The sequence below is a fragment of the Choloepus didactylus genome, chromosome X (genome assembly GCF_015220235.1).
Source record: "Choloepus didactylus isolate mChoDid1 chromosome X, mChoDid1.pri, whole genome shotgun sequence".
NCBI classification, from domain to species: Eukaryota; Metazoa; Chordata; class Mammalia; order Pilosa; family Megalonychidae; genus Choloepus; species Choloepus didactylus.
Window position 1 is genome coordinate 150,806,366 of NC_051334.1, and position 13,087 is coordinate 150,819,452.

A 13,087-nucleotide genomic window follows, 5' to 3' on the forward strand; every position below is an offset into this window, starting at 1 on the left:
GTTGCAAGTGCAAAACAGTACTTCCATATCCCTTACACTCAGGTTCCCCAACCAACTCTCTCTCTCTCTCTATATATATATATAGTTTTATAATATATATTTTATAATATTTATGTATAATTTTGTTAATGCAACATACATACACTAGCCTTTTCCTGAACCATTTGAGAACAAGCTGAAGACACGATATGCCAACACCCCTAAATATTCCAGTGTGCATTTCCCCAAAATAAGGCCACTCTCCTAACATACCATGATACAAGTCTCCAAGTCAGGCAATGCAATCCACAGACTCCATTATAATCTTGCCAACTGTTCCAACAATGTTTCTTTTTCTTTTCTGATCCAGGATTCCATCCAAGAACATATGTCAAATATAGTTATATCTCTTCAGGCTCCTCCAATCTGAAACAATTCCTTAGTCTTTTCCTCTTTCATGTCCTCAACAGTTTTAGAAACTATTGCTTTTACATTTGGTAGGATGACCACAATTTTTCCTCATGTCCAGATTCAGGCCATGCTTTCTTAGTAGGAATACCCCAGGAATTTTGCTGTTTGCTTCTCAGTTCATCCCATCAGAGGGCACATAATATCAACCTGTCCTGCCACTGGCAATGTTAACCTTGATTGCCTGGTCACATTGGCATCTAAGTTTTTCCACCACAGAGTAACCATTTTCCCCTTTGTAATTGATTGTCTTTTTTTATGGGGAGATATTCCATGATTATGCCAATATCTTATTTCTCATCAGTCTTCCACCTACTACACTTAGCCTCCACTGACAACTTTGGCCTGCATCAACCACTACTATAATTCCTGTCAAATAGTGATTTTCTATTTCCATCAATCTTTCTACATTTATTAGTTGGCATTCTACTGTAAGGAAGATAAGGGGTTGTCTTCTGTTCTAGCTATCTATTGTTGGGTAACAAACCATCCTCAAACTTGGAGGTTTAAAATAACAATCATTTATCTAGCTCATGAATCTGCAATCTGGACAATGTTCATTGTTGAAGGCTCCCCTTTCATGTTGCATCAGATGGGGTAGTTAACTGGTACTGGAATATCCATTTCCAAGTTGGCTCACTTACACGGCTGGCAAGTTGGTACTGGTTGTTGACTGGAACCTCAGCTAGGGCTGTCAGCCAGAACCCCTACATGAGGCCTCTCCATGTGGATGCTTGGTTTCATCCCAAAATTGTGACTGAGATTCAAGAGCAGCAAGCATACCAAGAGAGCAAGTTGGAAGTGCATGGCCTCTTTATGATACACCTCAAGGGTCACATGGCTTCACTTTCATTGTACTTTATTGGTTGAGGCAGTCACAAATGCCCAACCAGACTCAAGGGGAGGGGAAATAGACCTTACAACTTGATGGGAAGATTGTTATCATCACATTGTAAGAACACCATGTAGTATAGAAAATATTATGGTGGGCATATTTGTAAAATGCAGTCTGCCCCATCTTCCATTTATTTATTCTTATATGTTTATATCAATATTGACTTGTGGATTCCTATTTTATCCAATTGTTTGTAATCCATTACTATCATTATTTATTTTGATGCTGAAATTGTCCCAGATTTGATCAGTGGGAGCCCCTTCAAGGTGGTATCTTTGTCCTATGACCATGTCCCCATTATTCTTTGAGCACTTCTTTCAGTGGAAGGTGGTATACAGAAACCATGATCTGGGCACTTGGTGTGCTCATAACTAATGAGCTATTATTGCTTTTAGGTCCTCTTAGCAGAGAGAGGGAGGATACACACCCACGCATGTACACAAACAGATATATATATATATACACACATACATAAATGTGTAACTCTTTCTTCTTTCTTTCTTTCTCTCTCTCTCTCTCTTTCTTTCTTTCTTTCTTTCTTTCTTTTTCTTTCCAGTGTGAATTCACATGAAAGCCTCCAAATTCAATCCAAAATCTTGGGGTTCAGTCTGGTCTTCTTCCTTCCCATGTTTTTACTATCTTCCCAACAGTGAGAAACCTGGCACTTATTACCCTCAATGTAATCCTCACTTCCTTTCTCAGTCAATGTAATCAGTCTCCCAGCTACACCACCCTTCTCCTCTATCCACCACCTCTGCTCCTTACCACCACGAGCATTCTGTGTTCTCAGATATCAGCAGATCCATTGCCAATATACATCCATGTGGCATCCTGTACTACATCAGTACCCCATGTCTTTGGTACCAACAAGCATACCTCTAACACACTTCTGTGCAGCTTCCACATCCTTGGGTGCCAGTGGGCATGCCACCAACATCCCTCCATAAAGCACCTCCTGTCCCCTGCCCAGCACCCCACATCTTCAGGTGCTTGCAAGCATACCACTGTTGGGTCTCCATGTGGCAGCCCTTTTCACTGCCACTGGCTCCTCCAAGGTCTGAAGGGAAGATGGGAAGGGAAGGGGAGGGAAGGGAAGGAAGGGAGGGAAGGGACTGTATTTCAACACAATTGAAACTGGCCAAAATGTGCTACAATGTTCTCTGCCTTTGACCCTATCTGATTTTTACAGATTTAGTGTTATGCCAATTTAGTGCGTATTTATTGGCCTCATGAAAGAATTCCCTGTTTTTTTAATGTGTGTATGTATGTATGTATTTATGTGTTTATTTCTACTACAAGGAAAAATATATGCAGTATAAGGAGTGTGCCTGAGAGTGCTTGCCCTCACTGAAGCAAAGGGGAAATCATTACCATATGTCCCTGTCAAGAGCTGAGCTTAGTTGCCAGGTGTCAATGGTAGCGGATTAAAACAAATCAAAGCCAAACTGGAATAACAGTAAAGTTTGTAATCATTTACAGCAATGGTATAAACAAGAGATTGACCAAAAAAAAAAGTGACAGCTTCCTGCTGTTTCTTGTTGCCCTATGGAATTGTGCCACCAGGTGAGGATCAGATGGCTCAGTGCAGATGTGAGGCTGTCTTACTACTGAGAGAACCTGGAACAAAAGACTCCCTCAGTTTTAAGGACTCAGGGACTATAAGGCAGGAGGGGGGAATAGGTGTGGAAAAATACTGAGTACTGAGTCAGAATGAACAAAGTGTCTTCAAGGTCTCTTCCTTTTGCTCCAGATAAGGAGGTCTCAGCAGAGGCACCTAAGGAACACTCCAGGTTAGGAATGCCGATATGGGCAAGAGCATGACCAGTCACATGGGCCTGAGTCCTTGACTGCAACTCCTTCAGCGACTGCAAAGCATTGATTGTGCATCAAGTCTGTGAGGGGATGGCAGCTTTCCTCTCTGAGGCCTGCCAGGTAAAAAAAATCTTTGAAATTGCCTATGGTTGAGGCTGAATAATCGCATGTGGGATTTTGGCCAGGAGCTAGACTCCTCAGCCCCGGAAATATTTGCATATAGTCTAAGGTTGCTAGAGGATTTGGTGGATGCTGATCCACTGATTGAGAAAGACTTGGGGGCTAATTTTCTATCCAGGGACTGTTTTGTAGGATTTCAGTAGACATGCTTCTACCTAGGGGAATACTTACAAGGCTAGTCCTGGGGCAAAGAGGTTGGAGTGGATTTAATGTACCCATTGGCTTGATAGACATGTAGGAGTACTAAAGACTCAGAGAGTGCATATACGCACCTCTCCATCTCCACTGCTACCACTGAAGTCCAAGTCACAATCATTTCTTTCTTGAACCACTTCAATAGCTTTCTACTTGGCCTCTTCACATCCACTCTGGCTCCTTTTTTTTTATTGAGGTAACATACACAAAGTAAAATTTCCCATTTTAACTACTTTCAAGTAGACACTTCAGTGGTGCTAATTATATTTACAATGTTGCTCCACCAGCATCACCATCCATTACCCAAACTTTTCCATCACCCAAAGTAAAAATTCTGTACCATTAAGAATTAACATTCCATTCCCTACCCCCACCCCTGCCCAAGTAAACTGTACTCTAATTTCTAACAATGGATTTGCATATTCTAATTATTTCCTATCAGTGCAATCATGTCCTTTTGTGTCTGGCTTATTTCAATCAACATGATGTCTTTAAGGTTCATACATGTTGTCACATGTATCAGAATATTTCATTCCTTTTTATGGCTGATTAATATTACATTGTAGGTATATATCACATTTTGTTTATCCATTCACCTGTAGATGGATACTTGGGCTGCTTCTACATTTGGCTATTGTGAATAATGCTGTCATGAACATTGATGTACAAGTATCTGTCTGAATCTTGCTTTCAATTCTTTTGGGTTTATACCTACAAGAGCAATTACCAGGTCATATGTTAATTCTATACTTGACCTTCTGAGGAATCACCAAACTGTTTTTCACAGTGGCTGCACCATTTTACATTTCCACCAACAATGTGTAAGGTTCTTATTTCAACATATCCTCTCCAATATTGTTATTTTCTTTTATTGTTTTTTAAAAAATAGCCATTCTAGTGGGTGTGAAGTGGTTCTAACTCCTTTTTAAAATGCAAACTTGATCATGATGTTCCTCTGCTTAATACATTGGATGACTTTCTATCTCTTGATTGATGTTGGGGATTGAACCATTTATCCCATATAAGACATGATCAAGTCTTAATCTGCATTCCTGTGGGTATGAACCCATCTGTAAATAGGACCTTTGAAGATATTATTATTAAAGGTATGATCTCATTTGTGAACAGGATCTTCAAAGATCCTCCTTAGATAAGGCCAAATTGAATCATGGTGGGTATTAATATGTATGAATAGAAGTCTTATAAAGAGAGGAAATTTGCCCACAGTCAGTAGAAGCCAGAAGTCATAAGAAGCCAGAGGAGAGAGAGAGAGAGAGAGAGCCATGTGATGGAGGAGTGCCATCACCAGAATGCTACCTATCCTGAGGGAAATCATGGCCTTGCTAGCATCTTGTTTTTGGACTTCTAGACTTCAAAACCATGAGACCATAAATTCCTGTTGTTAAGCCAGTGAGTGCATGGTACTTGTCATAGCAGTCTTGGAAAACTAAGACACCCTATAAAACTGTGGTGGTTTGAAACTGTATATACTCCAGAAAGCATGTTCTTAAATTTAATCCATTCCTGTGGGTGTAAACTCATTGTAAGTAGGATCTTTTGATGAGGCTACTTCAGTTAAGATGTGCCCCACCTCAATCAGGATCAGTCTTAATCCTCTTATTGGAGTTCTTTATAAGGGAATGAAAGTCAGATATAGAGAGAAAGCCACAAAAGAAGCTGAAATCAACAAAATGTGGAAGATACGGGAGAGACCAGTAGATGCTGCCATGTACCTTGCCATGTGGCAGTCTAACCAAGGATCTCAGACAGCAGGTCTTTGGGAAGAAAGCACTACCTTGATGATGCCTTGATTTGGACATTTTCCTGGACTCTAACCATGAGCAAATAAATTTCTATTGTTTAAGCTGACCCATTTCATGGTATTTGCTATGAGCAGCCTAAGAAACTAAAACAAAGATCATACATAAGTTGACACTCTGCCTACTTCTCCAATCTCATCTGCTTTATTTCTCTGAATCCAGTGAGTTTCCAAGAGCAGAATATTCCAATCTTCTGATTAGAGAGTGTATTTCAGGAGAGGAGCCAAGGAAGGGGCTAAAGGTCTCAATGTTCAGAATGCAGACTTTATCTTAATACCTGTTTTCAGCCTGGCATCTCAGTGGGTCATCAGCTGGGCTTGATTTAATTCTCCCATCTTCTGCTGGGGTGGAGGAAGGGATTTGGAGATCTGGGGACTAACTGCTCCTTATAAAAATAATCATTCAATCATACTGTTTTCAATTCCATACCAAACTCCCACTTTCAGAGATACCTGGTCCTTCAATTCCTGAGCCTATTGGCATTTACAGTACAAACAGCTTGCTTAGATTTAAGCTTTTGCTGGTCTGCTAAGTCAGTTAATACTTGTTATCCATTTACTAGCTCCCACATTTGGGGAAGAGGTGTTGCCTTGCTTATGATTGCCTGTCCCCTTTGTTCTCATGGCGTTTTACCCTTTTAATTCCTTTACTGCCTTTTTGTGGGTCTCAGGAAGGAGCGGAGATAAATTCAAGTGTTCAATTAATTATCCAGATTTAACTGGAAGTGCAGACTTGTTTTAAATAGCAAGCAACCATGTTCATTTAAAAGCAGATCTCATGAACAAAAATTGGATTTCATAGAATCATAAAGTTTTGTAGCTAGAAACATTTATCCAATCCAGTGGTTCTTGTCTTTTTGCTACCAAATACCTCTTTTATCATATGTCTGTGCCCCACTCATACATCCCCATTGTTTGAAAAGATTTAGATTCCAAACCTTAGCTTGGGAAATTTTGGTGTAGTTAATCTCCTCATTTTACAGATGAGAAGACTGAGGCCTAGAGAAGAGATGATTTTCCCAAAATCTCACAACTAGAGAGGGGTCAAGTTGGGATGTAAATCCAGGGCTCTGGTTTCCTCCTCTAGTGCTTCTTTGATCCTAATGATCTAGAATATAAGATTTCTGACCCCCAAAATTGATGGGCAGGTGAAGGAAACCTTTCCTTCTGACTTCATGTGGTGGTTTTTCTCAGCAATATCATTTCAGTAGTAGCATTGAAACATGTTAGTCTGGTGCCCAGGAGGAAAATGCCTCCCCCCCACCTTGAAGGCCATAGAGGGCCAAACATACTGTAATCACTAGAGCTTTCTCAGGGCCATAGGGGGACTATTTGAAATAAACTAAATGTTTCCTTACACCAAACATGGAGGAAAAACACAGTCAGTCCGGGAGGTCTTTTCTATTCTCATCAACCAACCAACCAGCAGGGATAGACAAGGCCCCTACTGTGAGCTCTTAGCTATGCTGGAAGTTACCAAGGATACATGGACTTTGCCCCAAAGGAGTTTATGATCAAATTGCAGAGACAAAACATCCTATCAACCAGCTTGTAACCTCTCTAAAGGCAGAGCCTTTGTCTTTCTCACTTCTTGTGGACCTCAGTGCACCCAGTCTCCTGCTGGACAAACATAGTTGTCTATGGTTTGATTAAAGCTTCTTTATTGCATTATTTCCTCTCTCCAAAGTGGAAACAATGAGTGTTGAGTTGATGCAACCATACAGCCAGTTTCCTGAGGTAAAGTGACTACACATTTTGTCTGGAAACTCTGCCTTTGGCAGAATTCTTTCACACTGGTAAAGGTTAAATTTTGCTATTCTCCTCAATCTTTTGAAAATATCTCTTACAAATAAGGAGGCTAACAATAAAACCCCTACTGTTTTTATAGGCTTTGTAGTTTACTGTGAGCTCATTTAATCTCTTATCTTGTCATTTTCCTCAGTGCTTTGTACACAAATATTATCGATTCCCTCCAGAGGCAGCCATGTATGGTGGAATAAACAGTACAAGACTGGGATTAGCACCAATCTCTTCAACTAATTATGTATCTGAGTGCTCTTAGGCAAGTTGCTTCCCCTTCTTGGGCCTCAATTTACCTACATGCAGAGAGAGGAAGAGGTTTTGGATTTCATAGTCTCTTGAGGGTCCTTCTAGTTTCTTATTGGAGTGCAGTGCCATTGTGTAGTATCTGCTGTAGACATGGTTGTTCCAAACCAAAGGACAAGGATAGGGTGAAGTCAGATGATCAGGGATGAAGAGGGGGAGTCTGGCAGCTTTGCACATTGTAGGTGTCTCATTCCTTGTCCTTAGATTTTCCAGGCTAAGCTCATTTTTCTGGTTTGCTAATGCTGCCACTATGCAAAATACCAGAAATGGACTGACTTTTATAAAGAGGGTTTACTTGGTTACAAAGTTACAGTCCTAAGGCCATGGAAGTGTCCAAACTAAGGCATTAACAATAGGGTACCTTCACTGAAGAATGGCTGATGGCATCCGGAACACCTCTGTTAGCTGGGAAGGCAAGTGGATGGCATTTGCTTTCCATTGCTACTGGGTTCTGGTTTCAAAATGGCTTTCTCCAAAATGTCTCTGAGCTTGTCTCTCTTAGCTTCTCCAGAGCAAACTCTGGGCTAGCATCTCCAAATGTCTCCAAGCATCTCAGAGTGTCAGCTCCCAAGTCTCTCTCCAAAAGTCTCTCCCAGTTGCATCACTGAGCTCCTTCTGTCTGAGCTCTTATAGGACTCCAGTGATTTAATTAAGACCCACAATGAATAGGTGGGGTAACACCTCCATGGAAATAATCTAATCAAAATGTTTCACCTACAGTTGGGTCAGTCATATCTCCATGGAAACAACCTAATCCAAATCCCCATGAGATTAAAGGATATGGCTTTTTGGGGGACATAATATATCCCAATTGGCACACTCATGATCCCTGGGCACTGTCTGTCTTCTCCCTACTACACACACCATGCCATTCAGGGTTTCTTACCCAGGGTCTGCTTTAAAGCCAGCAGAGGATTTTCAGAGGTCTTGGATCTTCTTGTCCACATGACATCTGAGGCCTGAAAAGATCTTGGGTTGCCTGCCTAGGTAGGCTTCTGGAGGCAGCAGCCTTCTGCCTTCCGGGGCTGGGGGCAGGAGGGTGCCTGAATGCAGACAGTCATTGTTTGTGTAACTACTCAAAGGAGTGAGAGCCACAGTGCACAGGAAAAAGTATGAGCTCATGACTGCTTAATGAAAAGATTCTTATCTTGGAAACAGTGGTTTCTTATGCAAAGCAGAGGGTGACAGTGTAATTGTGCCCTCATTCAACAACAGGGATTTCAAAGGAAGGAGATATTTTACACACCTAAGAGAGCAGCAATGGTCCAGATTGTTCATTAATTAAAGGGGGGAACCATGTTCACACTTACTGCTGAACTGAAATAATTTGCTTTCCCCTCAATTCCAATTGATCAGCTAGGAGACAAATTTTTTTTCAACCATAGCCACCTCTGGAGAAGGGAGGGGAGGGGAGAGGATGATGGAAGGTGGGAGAAGGGATGGGGTGGGGAGGGGCCAGAGGAATGTCACAAATAGCTGAACAGAAGTGATCTGTTAATAATTTCTGTTTGGTGTTCAAATGTATTGTACAAAAGTGGTGGTTTTTGTTGCCTTTTTTTCCTGACCCAGCAGCTTTACCTTCTGTTTGGTATTATATATATGAAAAGAGTCTGAGAAAATCCCCTCTGATTGGGAGGAGAGGAAGGGAGAGAAATGAAGAGAGTGGGAGGCCAAGAATGTGTCCTTTGACTACAGTCCCTCTATTTCCCCAACTCTCTGACATGTGGTCCCCTGAGGTGATGGACTGGAACTGTGGCTGTTCTGGAAATTCCAGAATGTAGGTCACTCTTTATGGCTAATGCCACAATTGTGGAGTAGAGTTGAATGTGGTTACAGGTAGGAGGCAGCAATGTGTACCCATATCTCTTTCCTATCAGCCAGCCTGCTTTCCTTCCCCACATCATTTTTTTTTTTTTTGATTTAGGAGTAAGAATGATTATCATTTATCAAGCACTTTCATATACATTAACTCTTGTTATTTCCTATCACATAAGTTATACATGTGTGCCAGGCACTTTCACACATGTTAGCTGGCTTGAGCTTCTCAGTTACCCTGGGAGATAGCAGGTTATTATTGCTCTTGTTTTAGAGATGAGGAAGCTGAAGCTCAGAGACATTAAATGGGTTACTCAAGGTCCCACAGCTAGGGAACAGTGAATCTAGAAATCGAACCCACATAGGTCTGAGGTCAAAACCTGTGCTCTTAACTACTGTGCAATGCCAACTCTACTCTCTTTACCCTATGCTTCAGTAAATCACCCTGGCCCAACTGTTGCCCAAAAGGCAAACTTCTTAAGGTCTGCATTCTAGCAAGGCGGTGAAGGAATGTGACACACTCCCCTCAACAATGCATACCATCAGTATGGAAGACAAGCCTTGCCTCTCCACCTTGGACTCACTGATATCAGTTTTTATTGTAGATTTAAGATGCTAAATCTGAGCCCCATTTTACCAGTTTGTATATATTATGTCCCACAGAAAAAGCCGTATCTTTTAATGCAATCTTGTGGGGGCAGACCTATTAGTGTTGATTAGTTTGGAACCTTTGGATACGGTTGCTTCCATGGAGATGTGACCCACCCAAATGTAGGTGATAACTCTGATTAGATTATTTCCATGGAGGCATGGCCCTGCCCATTCAGTGTAGGCCTTGATTGGTTTACTGAAGTCCTATATAGGAAGCTTAGACAGAAGGCGCTTGCTGCAGCTGAGAGGCACATTTTGAAGATGACCATTGAAAGCTGACACTGACATTTTGGAGAATGCCATTTTGAAATGCAGCCTGGGAACAAGCAGACACCAGCCATGTGCCTTCCCAGTTAACAGAGGTTTTCCAGACACCATTTGCCTTCCTTCGTGAATGTGTACTTGCATTGATGCCTTCATTTGGATGCTTCCATGGCCTTCAGACTGTAACTTTGTAACAAAATAAACCTCCTTTATAAAAGCCAATTCATTCTGGTATTTTGCATAATGGCAGTATCAGGAAACTAGGACAAGAATTTATTAGGTTGCAAATTTACAGTTCTAAAATCATGAAGATGTCCCAATTAAGGCATCAAGAGGGAGATACCTTCTCTGAGGAAAAGCTGATAACATCTGGGGATCCTCTGTCACATGGGAAGGCACATAGTGATGCCTGCTGGTCCTTCTCTCCTGAGTTTAGCTTTTGGTTTCAGTGGCTTTCTCCAAAATTTCTCTGGGCTTCTGTCTCAGCTTCTCTTGTGGGTCCTTCTTGCTTCTCCTGGGGCATTTTCTTTCTAACCATATCTGCACTCTCTTCAAAATGTCTCTGCCTTTTATCCTTTCATAGAGGGCTCCAGCAAGGGGATTAAGACCCACATTGAATGGGTGGGGTCACATCTCCATGGAAGCAACCTAATCAAAAGGTCCCACCCACAATAGGTCTGCCCCCACAAGATTGCGCTAAAAGAACATAGGTTTTTCTGGGGGTACACAACAGATCCAAACCAGCGCAGGAATCATTTAATATGTAGCATTTGAGGTCTGACTTCTTTCATTTAGCATAATGCTTTTGAGATTCATCCATGTTGTTGCATGAATCAGTACTTCCTTTTTTATTACTAAGTAATATTCCATTTTATGGCCGGACTATAATTTATCTATTCACTCATCAGTTGATAGACATTTTGGTTGTTTCAATTATGGGTAATTATGAATAAAGCTGCTATGAACATTTATGCATAGGTTTTGTGTGAACATATATCTTCATTTTGGTACTGATAAAAGCAGTGGGTTCTCTGTCTGATGTGCTCAAATGTCCAATTCCTGAGACACCAGGGTTTCAGAGAGAAAGGGTTTATTGCTAAGCATAAAGCAGGATACCAGACAGCATATCAACCTAAAAATCTGCCTTCCCAAACTGCAGTAATTCTGATAGTTTTATAGTATCTAAAGATGGGCAGGTTTTAGGATAATGAGCTGGCTCCAGATGATGTAATTAGAGGTGATCTAATTATTGAGCATGTGCAGATTAATTATGTACTTAGTCACAAAATGTATGTAAGAAAATGGAGGCCTTAATATGATGATGTGCATGAGTTTTAGTATTATAGGTCACATATAAGTTAAAGTCTAAGGTATTGCACATGTCAGGCAGGCCCGTTTTGGTTAGATCCAGCTTCAGCTATCAAGATAACTTTGGAATTGGAGTGGGTTAGTTCTGGGCTGACCCAAGACCCTTCATTAATAAACATTAGAGGCTGTCTTTAGTGATCATAAGTCTCTAAAGTAAAAAAACTGGATAAAATTGGTACTAGTGAGGCTCAGTTACAAGGTTTTTACAATCACAAGGTGTGCTGGTTTGAGTGTATTGTGTCCCCCAAATGCCATTATCTTTGTAGTCTTGTGTGGGGCAGAAGTTTTGGTGCTGGTTAGATTTGCTTGGAGTGTGCCCCACCCAGCTGTGGGAGATAATTTTGATGAGATGTTCCCATGGAGGTGTGGCCCCACCCATTCAGGGTGGGCCTTGATTGGTGGAGCTATATAAATGAGCTGACTCAAAGAGGAAACGGAGTGCAGCTGGGAGTGATGTTTTGAAGAGGAGCAAGCTTGCTAGAGAGGAATGTCCTGGGAGAAAGCCGTTTTGAGGCCGGAGCTTTGGAGCAGATGCCAGCTGCCTTCCAAGCTAGTAGAGGTTTTCCGGACGCCACTGGCCGTCCTCCGGTGAGGGTACCCGATTGTTGATGTGTTACCTTGGACGCTTTGTGGCCTTAAGACTGTAATTGTGTAGTGAAATAAGCCCCCATTTTATAAAAGCCTGTCCATCTCTGGTGTTTTGCATTCTGCAGCATTAGCAAACTAGGACAGATTTTGGTACCAGAGAAGTGGGGTGCTTTTGCTGCTGAGTTTGCAAATACCAAACATGTTGGAATGGCGTTTTAAATGGATAAGGGGAAGATTCTGGAAGAATTGGGACGGGCTTGATAGAAAAGGCCAAAACTGCTTTAAAGAGACTGTTTACGGAAATATGGACTCTAAAGATACTTCTGATGAGGACTTGAGCAGAAATGATGAATGTGTTGTTGCAAACTGGAAGAAAGGCGATCCTTGTTTTAAAGTGGCAGAGAATTTGGCAAAATTGAGTCCTGGTGTCAGATTGAAGGAAGAATTTAAAAGTGACAACCTGGAATACTTAGCTGAGGAGATCTCCAGACTACGTGTGGAAGATATACCCTGGCTTCTCCTTGCAGCTTATAGTAAAATGCGAGCAGAGAGAGATAAACTTAGAACTGAACTCTTGGGTTCCAAGAAACCAGAAGCTGATGGCTTGGAAAATTACGAGCTTCCAGGGGGTGGAATCCCAGAAGCTACAGCCCAACATGAGGATGTAACCAAACATGGAACCCAGCCGCCATTTCAGTACAAGCCAAGATTGGATATGGAATTATCCAGAAAGGATTTGTGGAAAGTCCTACTGTCTGATGGCTTTGACCCCTGCATGCTTCATGCAAAGCCAACAGAATTTTTGCGAGATCTTTATAGACAGCGCCATTGCCGGTCTGGACTGGAGGAGACAGACAAGGAAAAAATTAAAGGAAAAATCTCTTCAAAGACAGAGCCATGGAGGTTGAGGTCTGGAGTCAGGAGGTCTAGGGCTGAGAGAGCGGAGC